Source organism: Phalacrocorax aristotelis, chromosome 2 (assembly GCF_949628215.1).
Source record: "Phalacrocorax aristotelis chromosome 2, bGulAri2.1, whole genome shotgun sequence".
Taxonomy (NCBI): Eukaryota; Metazoa; Chordata; class Aves; order Suliformes; family Phalacrocoracidae; genus Phalacrocorax; species Phalacrocorax aristotelis.
In genome coordinates this window covers 27,876,046-27,902,812 of record NC_134277.1, presented here as the reverse complement: position 1 = coordinate 27,902,812, position 26,767 = coordinate 27,876,046, and the positions used below count along the sequence as shown (strand labels likewise).

At 43.0% G+C, this 26,767-nt stretch overlaps 1 protein-coding gene across 6 annotated transcripts in view; it reads right to left on the bottom strand.

Moving 5' to 3' along the window:
* The window catches only part of DYNC1I1 (dynein cytoplasmic 1 intermediate chain 1), a 199,512-nt gene extending 183,180 nt beyond the window's left edge, over window positions 1–16,332 (bottom strand). For 4 of the 6 annotated variants that reach the window (XM_075082880.1, XM_075082879.1, XM_075082881.1 and 1 more), the window contains exon 1: window positions 15,986–16,119. The gene's annotated coding sequence lies outside the window, so the exon portion shown is untranslated. Of the gene's footprint in view, window positions 1–15,985 lie in introns of all 6 variants that reach the window. The other 2 variants (XM_075082883.1, XM_075082877.1) reach the window with 2 other exon arrangements.
* Between the last annotated feature and the right edge of the window lie 10,435 nt (window positions 16,333–26,767).

The window sequence follows — 26,767 nt, the reverse complement described above, 5'->3', positions numbered from 1 at the left end:
CACTGGTACAGCCCCACGCAGACCACCAGCTCCATCTCAGTATCCTTCACATATTCACCCCTCCAGGGATCACCCTCACCAAGATCTGGGCTATCCTGCACAGGAATCTCCTCCACCCTTTCCAGGGAAACCTGGGCCATTCCCCCAAAAAGCTGCAGGCAAGGCATAAAACCAGACAACCCAGAAAACCTGAGATTCTCTTTAATGAAGCAGCACATTGCTCCGCCAACGGTCTTGTGCCCAGCTCATCTTTCCAAGAGGCAGGAGGCATGCCTAATATTCCTGATTTGACTCCAATCACACAAACTTGGCAAAAGCATTTATTCTGAGCTGCTGAAAGGCCTTCCCCGCCATTTAGTCTTAAATGCAATTCTCTGTAGGACAGTGATGTGAAGCCATGTACACTCTGTGTTTTAAATCTCTGTCAACCTCTACTGTTGTTATGTGAGACTTGAAATTTAAGGCTAAAGAGATAAAAAGACACATCATACAGAAATAGAGCCATATCTCTAAAGAACATACAATATCAATCTTTTTCTACAGTTTTAAACCCCCACCAGTGTTGCACAAATCTATAACAAGTCACAGATTATTTATTTATTTTCATTTTCTTATTAGCACTGTACTGCAAAGACAGTCCTGACTAACATAAGTGTTCATGAAGAGTTAACTGTGTCTTTTCTCTTAATTCACACATCACTGACCACATCCACCACTGCAACCCAGAATCAATCAGATCAATGGCAGTGCCGTGTATACGCAATGGAAGTCTATTGTTTGCCTGATGCATGGGAAATTTAAACAGCAACTCTGTTAATAGTAATGAGAACTCCACCCACATTAGTGCCTGGTTGGGTGGATGACCAGAGGGTAAATCTATATGACAAAAATTGTACTTTCAGCTGTCATAAATTCCTCTGAGTCATCAGCTTCCTCTGCTAAATGATAAAGACATATTTAGTCCATAACATGGAGAATATTGCCAACAAAACATCACCTGTACATTTAATGCAATCTTGGCCCCAAATGCTTTGCTGTCTTTGAAAGCATTTTCCTTTAATAAAAGAAAAGAATAGTATGCGGAATCAGAAGAGGAAATCATTCAATGAAAATAGCAGGCGTAAGAGCAGCATGAGGGATGCCAGAGGGACCAGCGTAGCTGCTTCTGTGTGTGGACCACACCACAGATGCTAACACTTGCCAATCAAGCTCCCAGCTGAAGCCCACCAGCAGGAGTTACACCAGTCTGGCTCACACCATCACAGATTCTGCACTTACTTCACCAGAGCTGCCCATCCTGGCAAGAAACGCTGCAGCCCTTTCAAGGCCTGGGGACTCCCAGTTCAATCCACAACAACTCACAGTAAATGGTATAGCTAGGAATAACATTAAACTTTAACAAACTGAACCACTGGTTGCAGTGGCTGTAGGCAGAGGACCATCATTTCTTTATTCCTCCATCACTCTGGTCCTATTCATGATGATATTGCTTTCATTTAGAGGAAGAGAAATGAAAACTGTCAGAAAAAAGAGCATTTGATATCAATAAAACTAAGCAGTAGCATCTTAATCAACATTAATCTGTGTGCTCCGTTGATGTCAGAGAACTATTTTTTATATCAGAAATGCCCAGAGAAGAAAGCAAGCCTTTTAATGGCAGTGTAGGTAGTATTTTGCCTACGAATCTGCTCAGGATTTGTGAGTCTCTCTCAGATACGGTTGAAATCCCATTTGAAGTAATTTTCCTAATCTGTTGCACACATTTGAATTCTGATGATGAAGTTCCCCTTCAGAGCCCTTCAGACTAGATAGAGTTTTTGCATCCTTTTAGTTCTGCAGTTTGGCAACAGAGAGCAAGCTCCTGTTTCCATGCAGAAAATATGCAAATGTGTTTTAAGGCTCACGACAGAAACCCTGAGGGTTTGGCATCCCTTCCAAGCTGTTTGTCAGATATCAATGAATGGCTTTCTAAAAATTCATTCCCTTAACATCAGGAAAACTAACTAGCTTTTTCTCTGATTTGAGCATCAACAGTTTAGTGCCTGGCCCTTCCTCACAATGCTCCAGTCAGGGTGATCATATCCTATAATATCTTTGCCCTATTTATAACAAAACAGATCTTACATGCAACAAAGATGATTTGTTAAATTTCCTTCGAAGTATGTTGCCAGAGCTGAGTTATAGAAAGAAATTAATCTCAAGTGACTTTTGTCCTGCATATATTATAGTCATTCCTCAGCCCCCCAAACAGCTTATCAACCCTCAAACTGGCTAGTTACTATTTTAGCACAAATCGCACACCAAGAGTATGTAACCACCTTTCTCAGATGTCAGCAAATCAGCAATGAGCAAGGAGGCAAGCGTACTCGTCACTCTACTTGGCATTAACCAGAGTTAACACTCTCTATTCACACTGGGAAAAAATTTCTAATAATTGCCATCTGGTGTGCCAAAGGGCATGCCACACCAAGAGAGAGAAAGGCAAACAGTAAAAAGATTTAACATTGTCTGTGGTGCACAGTGACAGCCCAAGGTTTAGATATTACCTAATCTTCTACAGCCTGGGAGAAGCCGTTGGTCAGAGGGAAACAGTAGTGAGTACATTCTGTAGTGAAGCAATTATATCACCTCTCTGGGAGCAGGAACACATAGGATCAAACACACTGAAGACTGCATTAAATAGTTCTCATAGCAGGGCAGCAGCCTAGGGATCCCCTCGTCAGGGAAGGCGCATAATCTTAGATAAAGTTTTATTTTCTTTGGCCCAGTTTACCTTCAAGTGAGAGTTTTAAGAGGAGAGACTCCTCCCACTCCAGACAGCTTACACCCAAGTACTACAGTAGGTTCTTGAGATGTAGCAGGATACATGGATGTGAACCACCTTGCACAGAGAGCACTCGCAGGCACTCCCCATATTCTGAGGGAATTCTCCTTTCCTGGAGCTACTGGAGAAAGGACCCTGCTTCTCCTGGCATGACTTTTAATGAAATGGACTGTTGTATTTCAAGATGTCACTTTACCCCGTATGCATTAAATATGCCTCAGAGTCCCCTCTTAGGCTTAGAAATACAGCCAATTCCACTTGCACATCACAGGGTCACCAGACCCATCAGGATGGCAGCCACCCAGCCACGTGCATGTGCAGCGCTGAGGCTTCTGAGGACTGCATTCTGCGACTTCACCATCTACTGGACCTATCTCTAGGACCTAATGGGGACAATCTATTTAGCAAGGCCTGTTGTGACAGGACATGGGGTAATGGTTTTAAACTAAAGGAGGGGAGACTTAGACTGGATATAAGGAAAAAAATTTTACAGTGAAGGTGGTGAAGTGCTGGAACAGGTTACCCAGAGAGGTTGTGGAGGCCCCATCCCTAGAAACATTCAAGGTCAGGCTGGATGGGGCTCGCAGCAACCTGATCTGGTTGAAGATGTCCCTGCTCACTGCAGGGGGGGTTGGACTAGATGACCTCTAAAGGTCCCTTCCAACCCAAACCATTCTACGATTCTATCTCACTAAATGTGGATGCCCACAATATAGATGCAGAGGTATCCTTACCATCAATGCAGGTAAAGTCAAAAGAATCTGGATATCCTAGGATGTGATTCTGCTTTTCCTAAAGCAGATGTCTAAAAGCAGTTAAGATTAAGCATGCCCCAAAGCCACCAGTTCCTCTCCAATGATGATAAAGGGCCTTGGGTGATCAGTAAAGTTCTAGAAATCCCCATTGTAAATGTCTCTGAGTGAGTGAGAAGAATCCCATCCTTGATACACTCCCAGCAGTTCCTTTTAGCTTGTCAGTGTATAAAATGAGATCTTTGAAAGACCATTTACATTCACCTTAAAATAATAATGGTGTCTGCACAAACTTTTCTGCTGTACAAAACATACGCAGAACTACTCCACTAAGCTTATCACACAGATAGTAACATCGCACGACCATTTCATTACTGGCAGTGGTAAGCACATAAGCATGGAAGATACAAACAACAGCATTTTACCCTCAACTGGGCTGAAAGCCATGCAAGTACTTTTATAGGTAAAAGCCAATAGACTTATTACAGTTTTATAATAAGCTACAAGGTCTTTATCAATGATCAGTATCACAATATTTGAGCAGATTTTTTTTCGAACCATTTATATGAGCATTTAATAGCAAAAACAGCCACAGGCATCTAAAAAGGTTTACTACAACTGCAGAACTAATAAGTTGATACTTGCCAGACTAATAAAACCATAGAGTTACAGAGGTAGAAAGAGTGGCAACACATGTACATAGCTTGGACTAAAGAAAAAATCACACAAAGTGCCCAATGTGTAATGAATAAAATAAAAACAAAGAAAATTATGACAGTGTACACTATTTATAAGCAGCAAAAGAAAAGAAGATATAAATCTCCCTCCTCTTAAAGCCTGTTCCTTATATCTCCTAGAATAGCATCTTCTCTGTATGCTATCACCAAGTTCATCTAAAAAGAAACCTAAGTTTCCAAATCTGGCAGGAGATAAAAAAGCCTGCAGATTTTATTGCTTTTTTTGGTGCTTGGGGGATTTTTACATGCTGTAAGCTGATATTCACCACTTCATGAGCCTCGAGGTCTTTCCCATTTTGTGACTTCCTACGTTGTCCTTTTCATTATTATCTCCATTCCAATTACCAAAGGGGTTCATTAAATATTGTTACATATGGCATTAGTCATCCTATATAACTAATTACAAATAATTGATTCATTAATATACTTTTCTAAAATAAATAGGCAGCATCTAGTACTTGCAGACACTGTACATGTATTATTCATATGCCTTCATTAAAAGCCAGTTACTCTTGAGTCCAAAACTGCAAAATGTCTTTAGTTTGAAAGGCAAAGGAAATTACACAATCAAATACATTACTCAGTGATTTTTGGTTTTAAAGAATGGGTTTATAGAGTGGGAGTACTATTACTATTGAAACTATTATATATGGAGTTTTCTACTGGAAAAAAGTATGCTTTTCTATTATGAACCATATTTGTCTCTATTTTGTACAGACTAACACATTTCCTACAGTTAGGAATACTATACATATTTACAACAGAAAAAATTCCCATGGGATCTACCTGTGACTTTTGCAAGTGTAAAGTGTGCATGCAAAGTATGAAATGTACAAAGCAGATAAACATCTTTGGTCTGCAAGAAACCAGAGGGAGCTGTTACCCGAGCATAAATGCTTTCTAGTCCATGCTATTTATTTGAAAATAATGTTTGAAACACTTCAATTGGGCAAGAGGGGCTAGAATCATCTTCTTGACAGCAGTTTTTAATTAAACACGAGTAACTTTTTATCATGCATCAAAATTTTTACTTGACTTCAGTCAAATAACAAATACTTTTGCTAAATAGGCATATCAGTGTTTACAAGATCACAATAATGGGCGAATATTTGCAGCTGCAAAAACTTAGCATTTGCAATATTTTAAGGAATTTCCTGTGTGATGAATTCACATAACCTTGAGGCAAAGCAGTCAGACTTTCTACACTGCATCTGTGTATTTCTCTATAAATAAAAATGGTTGTTAAGTGTTAGATTTCAGGGAATGTAGCATCTTTATCCTTCAGCTTCTGAACATTTCTAGCAGGTGAGCAAAGGTCTTGTACTTTGTTCTGTAAAGGTTTACAAACCACAGCATCCAGAGATTTGGTTCTGTGCTTCCTCCTGGTTGCTATGCAACAGGTCAGTGCATCTCTAGACTATTTATTTTGAGGCTGAAGGGTGTAAGGCATGTACCCACAACTGCTCAGTTATACTCCCCTTATAATCTCTTACCATTTAATCTTTTCACTCTTGTTCTTCCATAATGGCCCTTCTACAAAATGAACTCAGTTAGAGCAGAATTATAGCGTCCCTACAAAGCAGCACATAAGCAAAGCTCTACTATTGCCCATTCTTCCAGCACCAGGCATAGTGGCAATGAAGTTCATCATCCCATTCTCTCACACCCCCTTAGCCTCTTAAATTTACCACAACCTTTTCAATATCAACAAGCACACCTCCATGGAAGAGCATCAAGGTTGGAGAGAACAAGCTGCTGGCAAAAACTTGCTGGAGATAAGTAAGAAACATGCGACATTCCAGCTAGGATTACAATGAATTTAAGTACTACATACTAAAAAGTCACTCTAGCAAAGCTGCTGCACATCTCCCACCAAATATCCTCCCTTCATATTGAGTTCCACAGAACCAACTGCATGTACCACCTCAAAGAAAACTAGATTTTAAATAGGTCTTTTCAAGTGTCTTGGGTTTTCCCTCAATAAGCATTAATGAGCACAGTTAGAACTGCACAACGATCTCAGATGTGGTGGTGGGAGATGATCCTCAATGATGCAGCCAATACTGCTTTGTATCTCCTCAGGATCTGACTCAGCAATCATGCCCCAATTATGAAGAGTGGATGCTTTTAACATAACAACCAAGTGCACGCCTGCCTGACAATATTTTGATCTTGTAGAATACAACATTTCTAGGTATTCTTGGTCAGTTCCCTCTCTATCACCTGTTTCTGTTACTTTTTACTGTTCAGCTGCAGTAAAACACAGGGCTCCATACGTGGCTTTGCATATGGCTGGGAATGGATTTACCACAACTCTGAATCTTTGTGACTCTACATTCCCCACACATCAACCGGTCTTACTAGTTGTGCTACGTTATCTCCTGTGAATTTCCCAGCTTGCTTCAGAGAGGAATAGCAGGACACAGCAGGGTAGTTTCCCAAAGTTTTCTGACATTCAAAGAGAACCAAATGCACGCTATAAATTGATAAGATTTTAGAGATGGATAATGTGAGAGAAATCACAGAATCTAATCCTCAAGCTGCAGGTCACTGCAGAAAAAGAGTGGCCTGCATTTTGTATTTCCGATTTCCGTTTCTTTTGTATGTACTTCTTACACAATGCTCAGATTTCAATGCTAATTGCTGCTATGATTCAAACCCTATATAAAACATCTAGTTCATCCTAACAGTACCAAAGTGCCTCCTAAGAGTATATTTAATGACTTACTAAGACCTAAAGTAGAATTTCACATCAAAGTGTCTGCCAGCCTCTCCCGAAGTGGAATGGAGACTCATTTTCTTCATACTGCAAATGTTTCAGACATTAAAACATGTACTTCCACTCCTTACGGGGGGTAAACCTGACACCTCTGACTTTTCTACCCTCCTCCTGAGATAACCCTAGTGGTATATGGCCAGCAAACTGATACTTAAAGCCATTTATCCAAACATGAAAAATGCATGCTCTAGTGTCTGCTTCTTAACCCAGTTACGACAATTGCAAGACTGAAATCAAAGAACAAGCTACGCTGCTGACATACAAGTTTTGCTGGAAGGCTTACCCAGATATTTCTTTCTTAAAACAAAAATATGCTTTGCTTTGTGGCTGATGTTTGTAATGATACAATTACACTAAAAATATTACACATTGATTTCACCTCTGAATTCAATACAACTAAAGATTTAGAAAGTAGGGAAAAGCCCTGGCTGTAAGAAATATGCAGAATCTCTCATATGAGTTCTCATCATTTTTAAGGAAGCAAAGTGGAAGAAACACTACCATTCCCTTTGTACTTCCCAGGGCTTCTTCAGCTGTAGGAACAAAGCAACATGAATGATCAGAGCTGGCCTTAGCCAGTCATCCCTGTTGATCCATTTAAGTAGAAAAAGATACGCTAAGATAAAAAGGCAAGATGATAAATGCAGATGTCTAACAGCATGTTTTAAAGGACCTATAAAGAACGGCAAAGAATTTGAATATGAGAGACGACTGAGAACTAAGAAGTCTATGTCTTCTAATTATCTTCTCTGTGGTTAAATTATTCCACCAAAATGGGAGAAACATGTTTTCTGAGGGGTTTTGATTGTGCATTGGTTTGGTTTTTGGGGGTTTGTGGGGGTTTTTTTGTCTGCAAGGGACTGAAACCCACCTCCCTAGGGTGACTGTTGGCTAATGGGTGAGAAAGACTAGAGGAATGGAGCTGGCATTCTTAACCATTGAAGCTATTTTCTATTAACTTTTTTCAGCAAAGATTTTTTGGACCAGAAAAATCAGATGCAAGAGATCGAACTTTAGTCCCTAACCGAGGACCCTGGGTTCTAGTCTTTGATTGAGGTTAGTTTATATTATATGCAATGACTGTTTAGTTTAAAATACAATGCTGTGTTTAGTATCTGGAGCCCAAGAGTCCTCTTGCTTGCTGTGTGCTTGAAGCAAAGTGCTGCAGAGTCCTTTCTCTTTTTCCCACATGTTCTGTTATGCCCAAAGAATCTTCAATATTTTAGATTTACATGGAGCAGTTTCAGTGGGAAAGCCTGGGCGGGTGCGTACTGCAGAGAGGCTTGCTGATTAGAGCATAGACGAAGTAAAAAATCTCTTTAAGCAAAGGTAAAAATTACCTGAGACTCCTTTACCTGCGGTGAGTCCCATTAAAACCAGGGTGCACTGAAAGAGGGAACACACGCCATCAGCTGCAGCTTGACATGGAGCACACAGTTTGACAGATGGACTCATGAAATACAAACTAGAAGAGACACATAGCGGACACCCAGGCTCTAGAGTCTGGCAGTTCAAGGGTAAGATGCAGAACACTAAGGTGAAAAAGGAGGGTTTCAGAGACTTGATGTGCTTCGAGAGCTAGGGGACAGCCAAGCGGAGATTTTTGAGGATTGCAATCTGGGATTCTGTTTCTACACCAGCTTTACCTGAGCTTCCTAGGCAGACACCATAAGAACTTCAAGTCTGGGGAATTTAGGTGTGTGTCCCAGGTTCAAGACATGGGCATGCTCTGCACCTTAATCACAGCTTCCTACCAAGGCAAGGCTGGCTGCACATGAACTTTCCTCTCCCATGCACACACGTACCTCTCAAGTGCCCCGGTTTCCACAGAGAAGAAACTTTGGCAAATGGGCTGACCAAGAGCAGAAGCAAAAAAGTCCCCAGCCTGAACAGGGCATCTCTGCAGTGCACTGCAGGACTCCTCCAGAAGCAAGCCTCAATGTACGACTTACTGCACCAGGACCTCAGCTCCAGATTTTGAGCCCAAGACACTAGTTAGATGCCACTAGTTCTCTTCAAATAGGAACCCAATGCTATAGGTATTTTTGGAAAATAAATCAACTTTTACTAGTGGTTCTCAAAATATGGGCCCACTGGTGGTCCACAAGGCAATCAGAAATGGCCCGTGTCTGGTTTCCTGACACATTAAACTGTAAAATGTATGGACTTATTGGTTCCAAGAGAAAGTCTTGAGGATTAAGAGGGGAACATAGTTTTAAAAGTCTACAAATCATTGCAATATCACAAGAGAGAATGCAGGCGTGAGTAATACAGTCAGCCCTTTGGCAAAAATGGACATTATGTGATATGAGACGGCATAGCAGTCTTATTGCTTTAAAAGATACGTACAGTATTTTAAGAAAAATAATACAAAAGATGTGAGGCCGCTCGCTTCAATTATACTTACACCTAATTCTTCACTTAGCTTAGTGATATCAGAAACTTTCTTGGGAAGAACTTGTAATTAAACTTTTAAGAATAAACCTTTAAGCTGCTTCTTTAAAAGTTTGCTGAATGAACACTGAGGAGTCATGATCTTCATTTAAATACTTTAAAATCAATGCTAGTATTGACTGCTACTAATAATGCATTATATTATAATTTTGTTCCAAAAGACTCAAATGTTTGTACGTCAATGTGGCTGTCTATAGCTTTTTATTTCCCTGTCCTCTGACTCATTGATAAGTAAATAATGAATCCCAACAAATGCTATGTACATAAAGGAAGCGCTGCTGTAAAAGACGCGGAGAACATTAGCAGTAAAGTTGCAACACCTTTTTTATCCATCTTAGCCTGTTCCAGAGAAAATAATTTACTGTCATATTTTGGGTTCTATGCTTCAAACAAAGCTCTATAATGTATAATTATCAGACAAAAGTAGTGCTGAATTTGCACAGGGTGTTTTTAATATATTTAAAGAGGTCCATAAAGGCTGAGAAACTAGGCTTTCCTCTGTTTTCCTGCTATTAATCACCCTTCTGTGAAAAAGAAAATATTGTGGGAAATAATGGGAGAGTTTTCCCACGGGCTCTTTCAGTGCAAACAGAGAATGGCGTCACTGCTTTTTTGTCTCCAGTACAATACCCTCCTATCCCATCAGCACAATTTTTTGTATTATTATTACTACTTTGGAGATAGTGAAAGGCAGTAATACAACATTCACAGACTTTGCCAAGTGCAGCAGATTACGTACATGAATAGTTAACTGCACACTAGGCGGTATGATTTAGGTCAAATGTCTTGTTTCATTCTGAAAGGTTATAGATTTGTAAGTCATTCATTGTTTAACACACCACACAGCTTACATCCATACATATATGTAACAAGAATTATCTTTTCTCTGTTTTTTTCCAGAAGTAATTTGTGTTCCCAGGCAATGAAGACTGGCAAAGTTGATAATCTGTAACAAACTACTAGGAGCATGTAACAAAGCTCTATGAGCAGTCAGAGATAAAAAAGGACAGAGAAAATAAGAATTCATTTAGAGGCAAATTCAGACCTGAAATCTTTCAAGATTATGACACCAACCACTTTCTGGTTCAGCAGCTGCTCAAAATGTAACTAGAAACAAACTGATGAAAAAAAACTGATGTCATACGACTTTGAATAGTGTGATTAATGAAAACGGTGATTCTTTTATACTACTTAAAAAGAAGACAAATGTGTATTATGAAGCAAGACACATGAGTTTAGTCCCCCAACTTTGTTTGTGAAACAAAGAAAGAAGAAATTCTTTTAACTGTTCAGTCAGTGGAACGGTCCTTAAACCAGGACAGACAGGTTCAAATAAAAGGAACCATATTAGATGTCAACCTGGGTTTGTTTGGCGTTTTTTGGTGGTGGTTGGTGTTTTTGGTTTTGGGTTTGGGTTTTTTTTTTTGTGACCCTGTTTTATTAAATATTTTAATTTCTGAAAATATACAATAGCTATAATTTGCAATGTCTTTGCCCCAATTACCAAGTGACCTGGTAACCACTCTGATCCTAAGAGTGGTGCCCTAATGTGCAAAACATGAAACAAGGACATGCCTTGAATGGTAGCGATCTAATACCACTGTCCATGTGCTTTCAAAGCTAAGATCTGTGTTAATGGATATGGAATGGAAGGGCTGAACAGTTTAAAGCAAGAGAGATCCATATTCTCCCTGCATGCGGTGTAGGACCTACAGTGATTAACTTTCAATACTAACACAGCATAGACTGGGGGATAGCCTTTTCTGTCAAATTCAGCCTGAAAATATTAGAATCAAGCATTAGAAAAGGCTTGGAGATATTGATATAAATAGATAAACAATATAGTCTCCATTATACTTATTTGTATGTAATCCTACTAGGCAGTTTTGTGTCTTTGCATTATTATAACTCCCCATTGTTCAAACACAAAACGCACTGTGCATTTCTGCTGGACTGAACTGAAAAATGGATAACTGAGGAAGCAGGATTTGGAATTACTTGTACCACACCAGAGGTGGAGGGAGAAAAGAACAAGGAACTAAAACCAGTTTTCTCCCAGGGACAGAAGACAAAAGGGAAGGGAAGACCAGTGAGGAAGGAACGTGGCATTAAGACTAGTATTGAAGAAGAGAGGAAAGGATAAGCCTCAAGAACGACAGCAAGAAGGAAAGGAAATATGAAGAGGAGAAAATCTCACTGGAAACAAAAAGCTATGTCCTTAAAAGATTCCCCTGTAGTTGTTGTCTGCTGAGTGGCAGTAAATGAGCCCTCTTCCTCTGCTGAATTACTCATTAATTATTCTCGGGCCAAGCAGGGACAGTCAGCCAGCACCTGGGAAATACACAGGATAGAACTGCACTGGTCCAGAAGGGCTCTGGGGAGGTTTGTTTCTCACATTGATGTAAGCCATCTCTCCAGGTCAGGCAAGCTGATCCACATGCATGGGAGCAGTGTTAAATAAGAAAATAGAATAACACGTACTTTTACTCTAAGATAAACATCCAAGAATCCCATCTGAGCAGTGATTATTCATCAGGTAATACAGGGATCTGCCCACAGGTCAAAGCAGCAGTTAGACAGGACCTCATCCAAAGTCTGCTAAGTCAATGTAAAGACTCCTCGTGGATTCAGTAGGGTTTGGAGAGCTCTCATGGCTTTCCAACAATGTACATAGCTGGCTCCTGCCATCACTCTAGAGGCTAGATTCACCGTCACAGAGAAACTTCTATTACTGTCAGCAGTGATAGGGCTGAGTCCTCTGCCCTTAAAACTTCAGCACGGAGTTACGGTGCGCTGCCCACAAAACACTTCCAAAACTGTCATTCCTGCTCTGTGCCTTCTGCTGGTGCAGTGCACTCCCAGACACTCGCCAGAACACTTTTGCCTCAAAAGAGAAAACAAAAAGTGCTGAAGAAGAACAGTAAAAAAAAAAGAGGGGGTATAGTACAGCTCAGGGGGAGACAGGACGTCATAGCTCTCACAGATGATCAGAGGTGCCTTGTCTCTCTGAGATCTAGCGGCTCCCACATCAGTCTGCTTCACGGCTTCCTGCAGCTCCTGCCATCTGCCTGGAGGTAGCCATTTCTCAGAAAAGTTGGCAAAACGATGGCACCTAAAATGAGCAGTATTGGGGGAGCAAGCTCATGTATACCGTATACTGCCTTATTTTCAGTGCTTGCGGATGGCCAAGTGAACAGCAGCTCCCAATGTCATGTCTGACTAAAAGGAGCTAGCGTGGTTTTAGATGGATAATTACCAAGCAGCAAAAGGGACATATTGTGTCTATCTGAGATTTAGACTAAGCCAGGGTCTCAGGCTGCCACTGCAGCTTTTCAGACACTTTTTTTTCAGCTTTTTCAAATTTTCTGTATTTTAAGCAGTATCCTTTACCACTTCTGCCTGCTTATATAGGTCAGTTGAGTGGAAGACCATACAATCCCTCATCTGGAAAGCAAGCCCCTTTATGAACACATAAATGTGTATTCACCTGTATAACTTGTGTTGCTCAGATGAACTAAAATAAGCTGCACTGGCAAAAGCACAGTTTTACTAATACGAGATGCATCTGTACTAAGGGCGCTTTGCCAGCACACTCCATCAGTATTCCTGCGGGAAAGCATCCCTTTTACACACAGACTATGTCTACAGTCATTATGGTTTGTTTCATTCAAGGTTTTAGAAATAAAAATATTAAAATCAAATTAGTATTGCACTGAGGTCATGACGCAAAAAGCCTGAGATCATACCTCTGCAGAAATTAACTTCCCCATGCACCTCAGTGGGGATTTCAGTGTTTGCTCCCCCTAACTTCCCTGAAAATTAAAGCCCATGGGTAGGACAGGGAGGATCTTTCTGTTAACATCCCACCACCACCTCCAAGTAGCGGCTCCTTGTGGCACTAGGCACCAGTGACTCTGAAAGATTCCTAGTTACTACTTCTGCTGTTGGTCAAACCAAGCCAAAGGAGCTCAACAGGGCACACGAGGCGCAGCACTAGTTAGTAAGCCTGAGGTCCGAGAGAGAGACCGTGAATGTATTTTAAACCTCTGAGAGAAAAAGCCAAGTTTGGGGAGCTGAAAGATCCCACCTGATTACCTGAATCATTGGCAGGACTTGGTGAAGCTTTGAAAAACAGCAACATCTTTCTATTCCCTTATGCTTTTCTATTTTGCTCCTTTATCTTTTTCCCTCCCAGCCTATCTCACCTCATTGTGCAGTATCCTGCAATGGTGAGACCTCTACCACAACCCATCACGTGCTCTACCTAGCTCTACCGAGCATTCCGGCAGATGGGAAAACTGATGGCAGCATGGAACAATTCTTGAAACCTGTCTTACAAAAGAAAGGGAGACCAAGACACTTGAACCGTTTATTTATTTGAAAATAAAGCAGGTAAGTTCTTGCCGCATCATTTAGAGTACCTACACTGAAGACAGCTGCTAAAGCAAGGCTTTTATCTATGAAAGACAACATAACAGGAACCGGGAACCTAAAGCTGGAAGAACACAAACGGGAAAACAAATAAATGCATTTCAGTAACGAAAAAAATAGCCACTGAAAGGCGTCACAAAGGAGGGCAGCTCAGCGCCCTTCCTCCTGTAGAAAGAGCTGGAAGGTCAGCTTCTTAATTTAAGATCTGCAGGGTACAACAGAGTATTTGCCTGACACTTCTTTGAGTAGTCAGATTTCCAAATTCTCAGTAATCACTGCATGTGTAGGGTGTGGTTTACTGCTGCTCCTTTAAAGGTTCCTCTCTTAAACTGTGGATAAGGCAGCACTTGCAGTTAATGCATTTTTGGGGTAGATGAATTTGAGGCAGAGATGTTTAGAGCTAAGAGAAATCTAGCTAATCCAGCTCTAAACAATCTCCTGGACCTACACATACCTGGCCTTCAGAAGTCTTTCACATATCAAAGAAGAGGATAGCAAGTCCCAATCCTCAAAATAGGCCGTGAACAGAGAAGAAGGTGCAGAAGGGGCAACACGTTTTGTATTTTCATGGACTATAAACGGATGCTTTTGGGAAAACAAAATGAAGCAGAGGATGGTTATCAGAGCCAGCACTCCCAGGGGCAAAGACCTCGGTGCAGCCCCAAGGTTTGTGTTGAGGAAACCCATTCTTGCGTAGAGATGCTACACAGGAATTATAGAAGGAATTTTATCCGCCTTCACTAAGTGCAGAGACTGTTACTAGAGATGCCCTTTCAAATGGAAATGAAGTCAAAAGAGGAACTTAAAAGAATCAGAAAACATATAACTTCTTCCCATTAACTTAGCATGAACAAATGAGGCACTTCAACAAAGCACACTGGTAGTAACAGAACTGCAATTCCTCGGTGGCTCTGATAATACAATCTATCAGGAGATAGATGGTCCTGGGATTTGAATTTCCATTCTGAAACAGGTTTTGCAGCACTGTGCATCATGATTTAGAGCCATTTCAGAGGTAACTTAATGCCCTCACGCAGAAGCAAAGAGCTGACAAAACCCTATATGTCAGGATAAATTACCAGGTGCAAGTGCCAAAGCCACGTGTCAACTTCACATCAGGTCTTTCCATCTCATCCCCCCTGTAAGAGCAGGTTAGACTACTTGGTCTGCTGAGAACCTTTATTTTATATGTATTTATAGTTGAAATTTGTACTTTTTGTCAATGCCAATATTGACAGGCAAAAATACTTTGTTCCAGTCAGTAAGACAGGGGCTTTGTCTAGGAGATACCTTATGCCTCTGCTGACCCAGGGGGATTCCCGGGGCAATGTAACTGTAATAACATCCTTTTGAAAATGTATTTCAGTGGACTACTAGTGAAAAAGGCCCCTCATGGACTCCCTCCTTCTCTTACCCTTTTAGGGAATTACGTTGGGAACAGGAAAACATGTAATTCTCTGTCTGCCGTCGTCGTGGACTTGAGCAGACCCGCTGTTGCCCTCGCTGTGCAAAGAATTAAAGATGGGAAACTTTTTCCCACCCACCCCTCTGCTTGCAGCTGCTTGGCGCTGAGGGCCACAGACAAGGCGGGGAGCCTGCGGCAGCCCCCCGCGGCGGAGCGGGACGCCGAAGGGGCCGTGCCGTGCCGCTAACGCTGCCGCTGCCGGGAGGAGCCCCAGGGGCCGGAGCAGGTGCCGCTGAGGCCGGCGGGGCCCCCGCAGCCCTCCCCGGGGACGAGCCGCCGGGGTGGGAGCGCCCACCTCCCGGAGCGGGCCGGCCGTTCCTGCGGGGCGGCCGGGGGATGCCGGCTCAGCCCGCCCTGCCCGGGCGCCGGGGAGCGCCTCCGGCGGCCGCGCCGAGGCTCGGCGGCCGCTGCGCCCCCCGAGGAGCGGCCTCCCCCCCGCCCGGCTGCTCCGCCGCCAACGCCGGGCCCCCGAGGGGAGCCCCCGCTCCGCCGCGGCACGGCACGGCCACGTCCCGGCCCCGCCGCCCCCCGCGGCTGCCTTACCTCCCCGCCGGCGCCCGGGCGATGCGGAGAGGCTCCCGGCGCCGCGCAGCCCTCACCGAGCCCCCCGGGCCGCCGGGGGAGCGGACGGACGCCCCGCTGCCCGAACGGCTGCTGTCCGCCGTGCCGTGCCGTGCCGTGCCGTGCCCAGCCGCGCCGCGCCGCTGCAGCAGGACCGCCGCCGGCAGCTGAATGTGCTGTCTCACGCTGGACAGGCTCCTCCCGAGAGCTGCTGCTGCTGCTGTTGCCGCCTTCCTCCTCCTCCTCCTCCTCCTCCTCCGCCCGCGCGCCCCCGGCAGCGACACCCCCCGCCGCCGCCACCCGTCAGCCCAGCAGCGCCCGGCGGGGCAGGTGGCGGCGGCGGGGCCTCCTGGGGGCCTGGGCGGGGCCTGGACCCCCAAGCCTGCCCCCGCCCCACCCCCCCCACCCCCAGCTACAGCGGCCTGAAGTGGGCTCCTGCGGCTGCTCCGAGGTCCTCTGGCTGTCACCCCCATGTTGGCGCAAGCATCCCCCCTGCGGCAGCCTAGCCGGCAGCTGCACGGCAGCCTGGCTATCAGCCCAGAAACGGCTTCACCATCAGCCCCGCACCATCCTAGTCATCACCCACCACCACCTCCACAGCATCCTTGCCACCATCCCCATGGCAGCGGCCATCGGCCCCACAACAGCTTAGCCATCATCCTCAAAGCTGCCTAGATATCAGCCCCATGCCAGCCTCACTGTCTTCCCCACAGCATCCTCACCATCACCCCCATGGCAGCCTCACCATCACCCTCACTGCAGCCTGACCATCACCCCTACAGCATCCTCACCATCACCCCACAGCAGCCCGGCCATGACCCCCACAGCGTCATGAGGGCAGCAGGCTCCTGCTGAGGCCCTGTCCCTTTGGTGAAGAATGAGGAGAGCCCCAGAGCAGGTGAATGACACCCAACTTTTGTTCTGGCGGGAAGTGGTAATTCCAGCCACTGTCATTCCAGGTCCAGAGCCTGTCCTGGGAAGAGTGAGGTATACCCAGACCACTGAAAAGCTATCAAGGATTCACATCACCTCCAGTTCCTGCCAGACCCAGCTGGACTGCACCTGGCCGGGAGAAAAATAACACTGAGGAGTAATAATGGCATCCATTGTGGTTGAGGACACAGTGATGAAATAACGGTTTGTCAATTTAATTGGAGTTGAAGCAGGAAAGATTTGTATCTTTCTCTCCTGTAAGAGTCCTTAAAGAGCAACATCTTCTGCTTGTGCAGGCTGGAGCATGTGGAAAAGAGCCTGTGGTTTTAAATGTACGATTTGGAAAGTTTGGAGTTTGGGGCACTCTGTTTGCAACTCTTTATTAAAATAAGACCCTTTCAAAATCAGACACTCAAAATTGAGCTCCAGAAACTGCTGTTTGCTGTTGGAAGTGTTGGCCTTAGTCTCATCTTTAGCATAAATCCCACAGGGTTTGTTTAGGTTTCTTTGGATTATGCATCATTTGCAAATTCCCTGCAAACTCAGCAGATTCCTGTAAATTGTTACTGCCCTAAGAGGACCTTGGGGTCATTTAGTATTCCTGAATCAACACATCAGACGGGTTCTCCATGGTGCCCAATGAGGTTCTGCTGTTGTTAACATGTTATCTTATACATATTATCATGATGCCGTGGTATCATATACATGCAATATGGTATAGACTATATCAAGCTATCACATTGTATGATGATACCAGACACACCGATACATGTCATAACTAAGTCCTACATTTTTTGCTACTAAGTAATGTTATTTTATGTTCTACCAATAACCCACACAGGATTTTTTTAAAAAAAACCCACTGTTAACCACAGTTCAATGGGACACAGTTTTGAAATTTGTTACATTCACATTTGCTAGATGTGATCTGCTCTTTTTAAACTACAAAAATAAAGCACAAAATGGAAATGTCAAGGAAAACCTGTAAAAAAAACCCTCATGAAACATGATGACAGATCTGGCATTAATTATTATTGAATAATGGGCAATCCTATACAGAAGAGTTTGGAAAGAACTTCAGTGGCCAGGGTAGTATAAAAAATACATAATTTCTCCTCAGACTCAACAATTGTAAGGAAATCTGGAGAGAAGTAAGCCTTGCTCTGTATTCTTAATAGGTGATCCTAGGACCAACAAACTTTGGGAGCACGAGAAGCATACAAAACCAGCCCAGTTAAGGAGTTCTCTGAAGGAATAACTAATTCCCCTGTAAGTGATGCTCTGTTCTCTTTGACCTCATTCTCACCATTGTCTTCTCTAATCTTCCAAACCAAAAGCTCTCACCACTTGTGAAGATTTCTTGTTCTAGGGATGCAAATTCTATTGTCACTAATTTTACAAGACAGGGATAAAATCTTTATATTCCAAGAAGATATGATTATATTAGTTTTTACCAAAAAAATGCATTATGATCAATAATATCTTTTTTAACAGCATTTCATGAAAAACATCCAGTCATTCCAGTATACCCCAGGATGTGTACTAATTTTACATTTTCCCATTAACCACAAATCCATAATATTATCCAGCTCATCATATTCTGCCAGTAGGCATTATCTGATTATGTATCTGTCTTAATTACCAGGTGAATGTACAGTAGGGCAGAGTTAAGATTATTTTCCAAACTTTAAAGTTCTCACTCTGTGAATTCAGAAGGTAGTTACTATAGCCTGGAATTGCTTTATTACATCAACAGAGGGCAAACCAGTCAGCAGACAAGCTGCCTTCTCTCCAGCAGAGGTCAGTTGTACAGGGACACACAGCAACCATGCTGTCATCTAAAGAGAAATCAAAGATTAAGGGGAAGTCTAGGGCTCATCACAGCCCATGGATTGTGTGGAAAAAGGGCTATCGATAAAATGACAAATATTCAATGTTTGCCTGTCTCCCCTCTTCTATCTTACAGAAAATTCAGAAGTTTCTGTGGACATTAATGCATGCAATATGTGGTTGATTACCAGATTTGAAAATTTCAAGGGAAAACAATTTGACATCATTTCTTTTTGAAGTTCCTTTATATAGAGTTGTTCACATGTAAGTTATTAATAAAGATTGGCATAAGGTGCTCTGACAAACCAATAACCATTTATGATGCAACATGAGACAAATAATTAGCAGTGCATTGCATCTCCCTGCCTTAGGCACCAGCAACTCCTACTTCACAAAGGGCAGTAACAAATAAGCAAACCCTCTTGGAAGTTTGTGCCACTGGAAGATTAAAAATTAATTTAAAAGCAGACATTTCTAAGGCTTAATGGAAATGGCAGCACTTTTCAAACACTTTGCATGATAGCCTTCACCTGGGCTCTGCAAATAACAGCGGATGTTACAAAATGCCTTCCAGCTTTTCAAAGGCAGTGATTTAAACAAAGGATCAAAAGGCAGAATGAAAAATGAAAGCAAGCTTTTAAAAAAGTGTGGAATATCACTTCTGGAGTCAGGTTTATTGTTATGGCAGTAAAGTCACTATAGGGCACTATTCCACATAGCTTTAGAAATCTTTTCTTCACAAATTAACTAATTAGTTGTCTTGGAAGAAATATATGGGTGGTTACTTGGTTATGAAAAAATTAGGAGGAAAGTATTGGAGAGCTTTTCTTACTGTTTGCTAAAACCAGTTACTTCTCCAGGCAGAACACTGAGTTGAAACTTCTGCAAGCCTGAATATCCACAGTGGATGAAAGAGTACAAATGAAGAGTTTAAATGTATCTGGTACACAGTCACTAACAATTCCTCTGACAATTGATTAGTTACTGGTAGATCGCCAATTCCAAGAGTTTTAGACAAACACACTTATAAAGCTGAAGAAACCCTACATATCTTAAAAAGGACGTATTATTTCTCAGATAGAAACGGCAAAAATAAGAGATGTGGCATACAAGTAGAAGGTAAAGGGAGATCTGTGGCAGATGGGTGAGTTCCATGTTGTTCCAGATTTGTGTTCTTCAAAGATATTGCAACTGTGTGCTTTTAGAAACAATTATTTTAGTGACAGGCTCTTTTCTAAGCCTTTTTTCTTGCTTTGTTCCTCACTTTTCTAGACCATTGGCACCAAAGTGATTCGTTAGAAGGCCAGGAAATAATAGTTTCAACAAAGTTCTATAGGACCATGGGCAGGTAACTGAGGGACTTCAGAAGATATGAGGTACTGGTTTCAGGATTTGCAGCTCAGCCTGATTGCAGTGGCCCACACAGCATCTAGAGTGTCCAGGGGAGGAGTAGCAAGGCTGCAGTGGTATATTTTATTTTTGCTGCTATTCAGGCAAGAGAAAAGGAAATTCAGCGGGGGCAAGAACAGACTGGTACTTGCAAGAGGGGAAAATGTGTCCACGCTCAAATAGAGCAGCATTTGACACAACCATTTGGATCTAGTGGGTTTTTTTCCAGAAAGCCTCAGCTTCATGCCTGCTGTTCATACAGCGAACACTCTGTAGCCCCGACTTGTCTCCTCTGACAAGTTCACTTCACCTTGAAAGCTCCTTCAGGTTTTTTGGCTTGTGGAGATACAAAGTTGGAGGGAGGGTAATGTATGGCCTGTTACCCTACAGAGGAACCCTAGTCTGGGTCAAGAGAAAGAGGAATAGCAGTGTGCCCTCCTTTCAATCCTACTTTCAAAAAATAAAAAAGCTAACTGCATTCATAAAGTTAACTATACATTGTGATTGAGGTACACTTTATATTTGCTATTTATATGAGACTATAAATTCTTCAGTCAATCTACCTATACAGTAGTTAGTAGATTAATGTGTCAAATGTGATTGAAAAAGCTTGGTGAGCTGTAGTATAAATGTTAACTGATAATAATAATTAGCTGGAAGTTAGAGCAACATTGCTACAAATTGATCAAACCTTAGCAGAACAACACTAAGCAGGATGACTGTGGATTCAACCTGGTTCTTAAGGTAGAATAAGGAATCCTAGTCTTTCCGTAAAAGATAACCATCGTTCTCCAAGAAACTGTCTTTTTTGTGTTGCCCGAAAGCTCAACAGTACTCTACATCTGAAATAGGAATCATGAACACGACTTCACATTTGAGACTCTGCCTGTTAAATCACATCATTACCCAGGCTTCTGGTTTTGCACTTGTAACGCAGGTACGGAAATGACATGCAAGAAGGAAAGCCTCCAGAAATTTTGTTACAGCCTTTGTAAATAGTAGGTGCTTGCTACGTAATGCAACTGGTTCCTTTTATTTGAAAAGGCTCACTGTACTGGGAAGGGCTAGGAAACATAGCAGCAGAGCAGCTACCTTGGGAAGGAACTGGAAGGTTCTGGGAGATACTTCCCCAGGCTTCCTGGCAATGGCTATGCAGGCTCAGCAGCCTGTAGAGGACTTCAGGCTGAGCTTTGTTACTGTGCTCACGTCCTGAATTACTGAGGAAGCTGCAAAAGGAGACCTCCACAGCTTGTATGGTAGGGCCTGGGAGAGAAATGGGCTTGGGGCAGGACTGGATGAGTGGCTTAGAGAACAGAGACTGAAGAAGAAGAGTACTCTCTTAAAAGCCAAACTAAATAGATGTCTCCATTCAGCTCTGTTTTGAGTTACTGATGACTCAAGAACTTCGTTGAAGGGAGCAAAAGAGATAGGTGAGTTTACAGAATTACTGGCAGTACTCAAAGACCTTTACTATTTTTGGGTCCTTTTCACAGAATGCTGTCTCATTTCCCCATGCCACCTTTGGTTTGAAATCCAATCCTTCATGTTTGATTTAAACCAACAACAATTTGCATTTTTACAAACATCAAAGGATGCTACATTTCTTTATAGGATTCCTGAGACGTCCCAGATATTAACTTGAAGCTTAGCTTTACCAGTCAAAGTTAAAATCAGCAGTACATACAAGGTGATCCATGAATTTAATACATCACCAGCTAAGTGCTATTTTTGACAATAAATTAAGCCTTATGGCAAATTATTCTTATGACTGAAGGTAGAAATGAATTATGGAGAGAAGATCCTAAAAGAAAGTATTTCTTTAAAATGTCTCTTTGAAATGTTCCTTATTTTTCATACTTAGTTCTGCCCAAGACCATCTTTGCTGGCCTCTTTATTATGCCTTAACCATGAATTGGATGGACTAATTGGTGTAAATTAATAGGAAATTGAGGCCTTAACGTCTCACCTACAGAGACAGCAATAATAGGTGCTAATTATAGTAGTGATCTGGATCTCTTTAGAAGTGGCTATCAATGTGTCTGTGCACGACAAAAGTTTCTAAGCAGTGTCCTAGCTCTGAGTTTATGCTGTAGTCTTAGAAAACCACTTACCTGGGACCTAAGACATCCAGCCCTGGCCATGGCTTCCATTCTTTAACCATGGTCTTCTCATACATACCCATTGCTTGTTGACAAATAGACTTGTATTTTTTGCTCTCTCTCCCTTGTTTTTCCTGACTTGGTATCCAAATGAGGATAAGCAGCTATAGCTTGCCTGGAGGCCTGGATGACACTCACAGAGGGAAGATGAAAGCAGCAGCAGAGAAATATAACAGTTTAATCTCCTTATAATAGGGTAGCTGATAAAACAGTTCTAGGGTGGGCTGTGTTCCACTGCTTTGAATTGCTGCTTCATTAAGGAAATTTAATGTTGCACTGTGTAAGCATGGTTGTTTCGGCATTGCTTCTGATCCCAAATAGCTGTCAGTGCCTAGAGTTTTAGATGGGTATGTTTTTTTCTCATTGAAATCTAAAAATAAATAGCGGAGGAGTTGGGAATATTACTACTGAATGCGATGAGCTTTCAGACACAGCAACCATCTTAGTAAAGAAGCCTAAGGGAAAAGATACGGCAGCACAAACTGTTCCACCAAGACAATGCAAATTAAAATTCAGCAGACAAGTGGCCTTCATACCCAGGCTTTTGGAAAATTAAATCACTTATGCATTTCAGTTCAGAGTTAGGAGGCTACCTCCATGTAGCCAAAAATGAATAGGACTGCTTAGCATGACTTGAACAGGGCTATCTGGCCTCACTTCATGCCTGAACAGAGAACTGTGTGTCTGTGGCCTAAAGAGGGTAAGGTGATTTGGGATCCCTCAACTCACACGACACTGGGATTATGATTTAGGACTGAAAGTAGGCAGGCATCTAGTGCCATTTTAGACATTGTGGTGCATGACAGTGATTCACCTTGACTACTTCCCCACAATTGTTTAACACACCCATCTCCTGCATTGAGATGTCTATACTTGTTAGGCAGCTCAATTACAACATTTTTTGCTTTGAGGGATGCCTATGTCACTCTCACTTATATACAACTGACACATCTCCTCTGATCCACCCCCTGTGATGTAGGCATTTCATGCTCAGTGCCATTCTCAAGGTCTGCCTGCCTGCTCTCTCCAGGCATGACAGAGCTATGTCTGCACCAAAAAGACATCTCTAGAATGAGGTGCCAGGGGCAAGAATTAACCTTGCCCACTGGTAATAAAAACTCCTGCCCCACTGTGCTTAGCCCAGAGGTTAGTGGAGACCACAGAAGAGATAGAGGCAGAAGGCTTGTTTAGGAAATTGTACGCTAGATGGGTATAAAGCCAGTGTCAATTAAAGAAAATAGGGATTAGGGACAGTCAAGGCCTGGGAAGAACTTTAGGTCTGGACAGGGTGAGAACAAGCAGCTCTGCATGATACAGGCAAGGGTGGTCCCAGAGGAATAATGCTAGGGAGTGAGGAAGGTCTGAAAGGGATCGCTGCACCTCCCTTGTCTCTTGGGATTGTGGTGGAGGAACTCACCCCAAAGATTTTTGAGGAGAGAGGGTCTGGCAGGAGCTCCAGAGGCTGAGGTGGTGGTAGCTCTAGGGATAGTTCTTTATAAAAAAATGACAGCAGTCACAACACAATCATTTCCTGAGCAGTGAAAGGAGAGGTGGTGATAGTCAAAGATGTTGCTGCTGTAGTGTAAAGTTTAGGCACCCCTCTAGCACAGCCCAGATGATGCTGAGACAGTGATGGAAGGGGGAAAGATGCTATGCCTGTGTCTCCACCCTAGAAAAAGCAGATATCTGCCTGAAATCCATGCCCCAAGTAGTGGCAACTTGTCTTACCTCTGGGACTGTGATCATCAAGTACAGCAGGGGCTCACTTGAGAGGTGGCTTTCCTTCTGCACACCAGATTGACAGAGTTCGTCATTAAGAAGGTGCTGGGATAGTATCTGACAGTAGGAAATATATCCGTGAGGGATCATACTGTTGCAGTAGTGCTCTGCAGTGCCAAAGTGTCTCAGCCCATCTTCATGTGCAATGGTTGCTGGCCTCTGTTTTCTGGAGCACATTGAGCATCTTCAGAAGACAGCCCAAAATCTGAGAAGATTGAGAAGATAAGACCGAGGTTATCTTTGAAGAAGAGTTTTCTTCTGGAAAGCTGTGTGCTAGGAGTGATGGGCTACAGCAGATACTAGGGACAGGAGGGGAGTATTGGGGAGGTGAAGGTCTGCGTACATAAGTCTTTCTTACCTCTTGAACTCTTAAAAGTGGCCAAAGCCTGTGATGGCCGAATCATGTAAGTTCCCATCCACAGATCACATTCCCATGTAGCTTGTGAGACATCTGGCAATGGTCTGTACAGAGAAGGGAAAAATTTAGTCTGGTCAGGAGTACTGTGCATTGGCTTGGTGGTGTCTGAGTGGTGAAAGATCAGTAGTAAGGTGTCATAAGTAGACACCTTGTGTCTGCATTGATACCTTACTGCGGTCATGCTGGAAGCAACCAGTTGTATTAAATTTTTTCTTGCCCTATGAACCTAGTCCCTAACTGATGTGATGCAATCACATCCTGGACCCCTGTCTGTATGCAGGCAGCTACAGAGTGGAACATCAGTTATGTGCCACAGTAGGAAACCCATGGACCCCTGTTCCTTGTGGGACTGTGTGAGCACAGTGTAGAGAAAGTGACAATCTCCAAACTGTCTGTCCATTCATGATGTCCAACATGGAGGAGGAGAGGGAATTCTTGCCAGAGTTATGCCATCTCAGAGGCCCCACACCACACTGTTGTCCTCCTGGAAAGGGTTGTTTCCCTGAGTAGGAGGCAGAAGCCATGCTTTGGAGCGGCTGAGACAAGCACCAATTTCATGGGTGCACACTGTTTGATCTGCTTACAGCAGGTCTGTTTGGCATCATCCACCAGCACTCATGCAGAGCTGTCATGGGTCTAACTGGCTGTATGGTGCCAGGAGTCTGGGGAAAGCAGGGAAGGGGGACCTCTTATCCCAAACTGAGGATCAAATTTTTTGCCCATGAAATTTTTGTCAGCAGAGAAATCTGTCAGTGTTGTCTTGACTCTGCTGCAGTATTTGCCCAAGGGACTGCAAGCCCACCCTATGCCAGCGGTTTCTGAGATAAGGTGTTTCTTCTTGCTACTCATATAATCGGCAGAAGGCAGTGATGTGGCTGAGGTGTGGGAATGCACATTAGGCTGGAGATCTGCTGTCCCTAACAGTGCTGCTGCCCTCCATCTCCCCAGTGATGTTGACATTTCTGGGACCTTGTGTTACACAGGGGTCTCATCTGTTGGGGAAGAGCATGGGCTTCCAAGCCCTTTTTGCACAGGGAGAACAGGTGGAGAGGGTGAGGGGTCTCTCAGAAGCTGCCTTGCTTGGCAAACAGCTCAGGGATGCTGGAGCATTGCACAGCTCCAGCTGCAGCCTTCTATGCCTCTAGGCTTCCCTCTGAATCAACAGGGGACCGAGATACCTGCTGCGTGACTGACCACAGGCCTCAGCTTTGGGAGATGCCTGTAGCCTAAATGTGGGTGACATCTTTTAGTCAGATGAGCTACATATCAACTATACCCATCCATTGTAAAATATCATGTAAATGCACATTGTGAGAGATTCACTTTTAGCCATTTCAGTTCTCACAGCCTGGTCCTGAGTAGTTGTAGCTAACTGCAAGGTAGATGTTTTACTGCAGCCTTGGGACTGTGGATTTCATAGGGCAGCCATGATGTGCCACCACTTCATATCTCAGCAGCCCTTCCCATTTCTGTGTCAGTGGCTAGCGTTGCCTCTTCTTCCTTGGGCTGCACCTGCCATGCAGTGTTTTCTATAATACCCTCTTTTACATAGTTGCCTGTCAGCTGCCTGCAGTCCATATGTGCTTCCTGGAACTCACGACTTCCCAGCAGCGCAGCTGGCAGGTCTAGCACATATTGTTAATGCCTCTCCAAAAGCATCCAGAAGTAGTAACACATTACCAGGAATTAGTTTTTGAAAATTAACTGTCGGGCTTTGCAGAACAGTACAGATGTAAAGTCTACTCACCAGCAGCAGCTTTTATTAATGCCCTATTAATACAACTATACGGAGGCAAAATGATGATAACATGGAATTATGTTGAAAGTATTGTAAGCAGCTTAGAAGTAAAAAGTTTACAAAAGTACTGTAATTGTCCCCCAAACTATTACACATCCAAGAAATCCTGTTCCAGGGTAACACAGGAAAAAGAAAAACAAAAAAAATCATACAAAGATCTAGAAGAGCACTGCTGATTTTACACTATGTTGTTATGATGAAGGAGTTTTGTGTTTGTAACCACTAGAGTAGATGGATTTATAAAGGCATACTGCTTTTTTCCCCTATCCCATAAAAAAAACCCCTTGTGGTATTACTATAAAGGAGACACAGAGTTAATAGAAAAATAAACATCTGTGAAGAATGTCAAACTGTGCAAGAGGAACCATTACCTATGTGTCACACTCCACACTAGGAAGATGTATCTATCCCCACCTCAGCCTGGGTTTCTCACCATGACTATGATGAAAATAAAAATA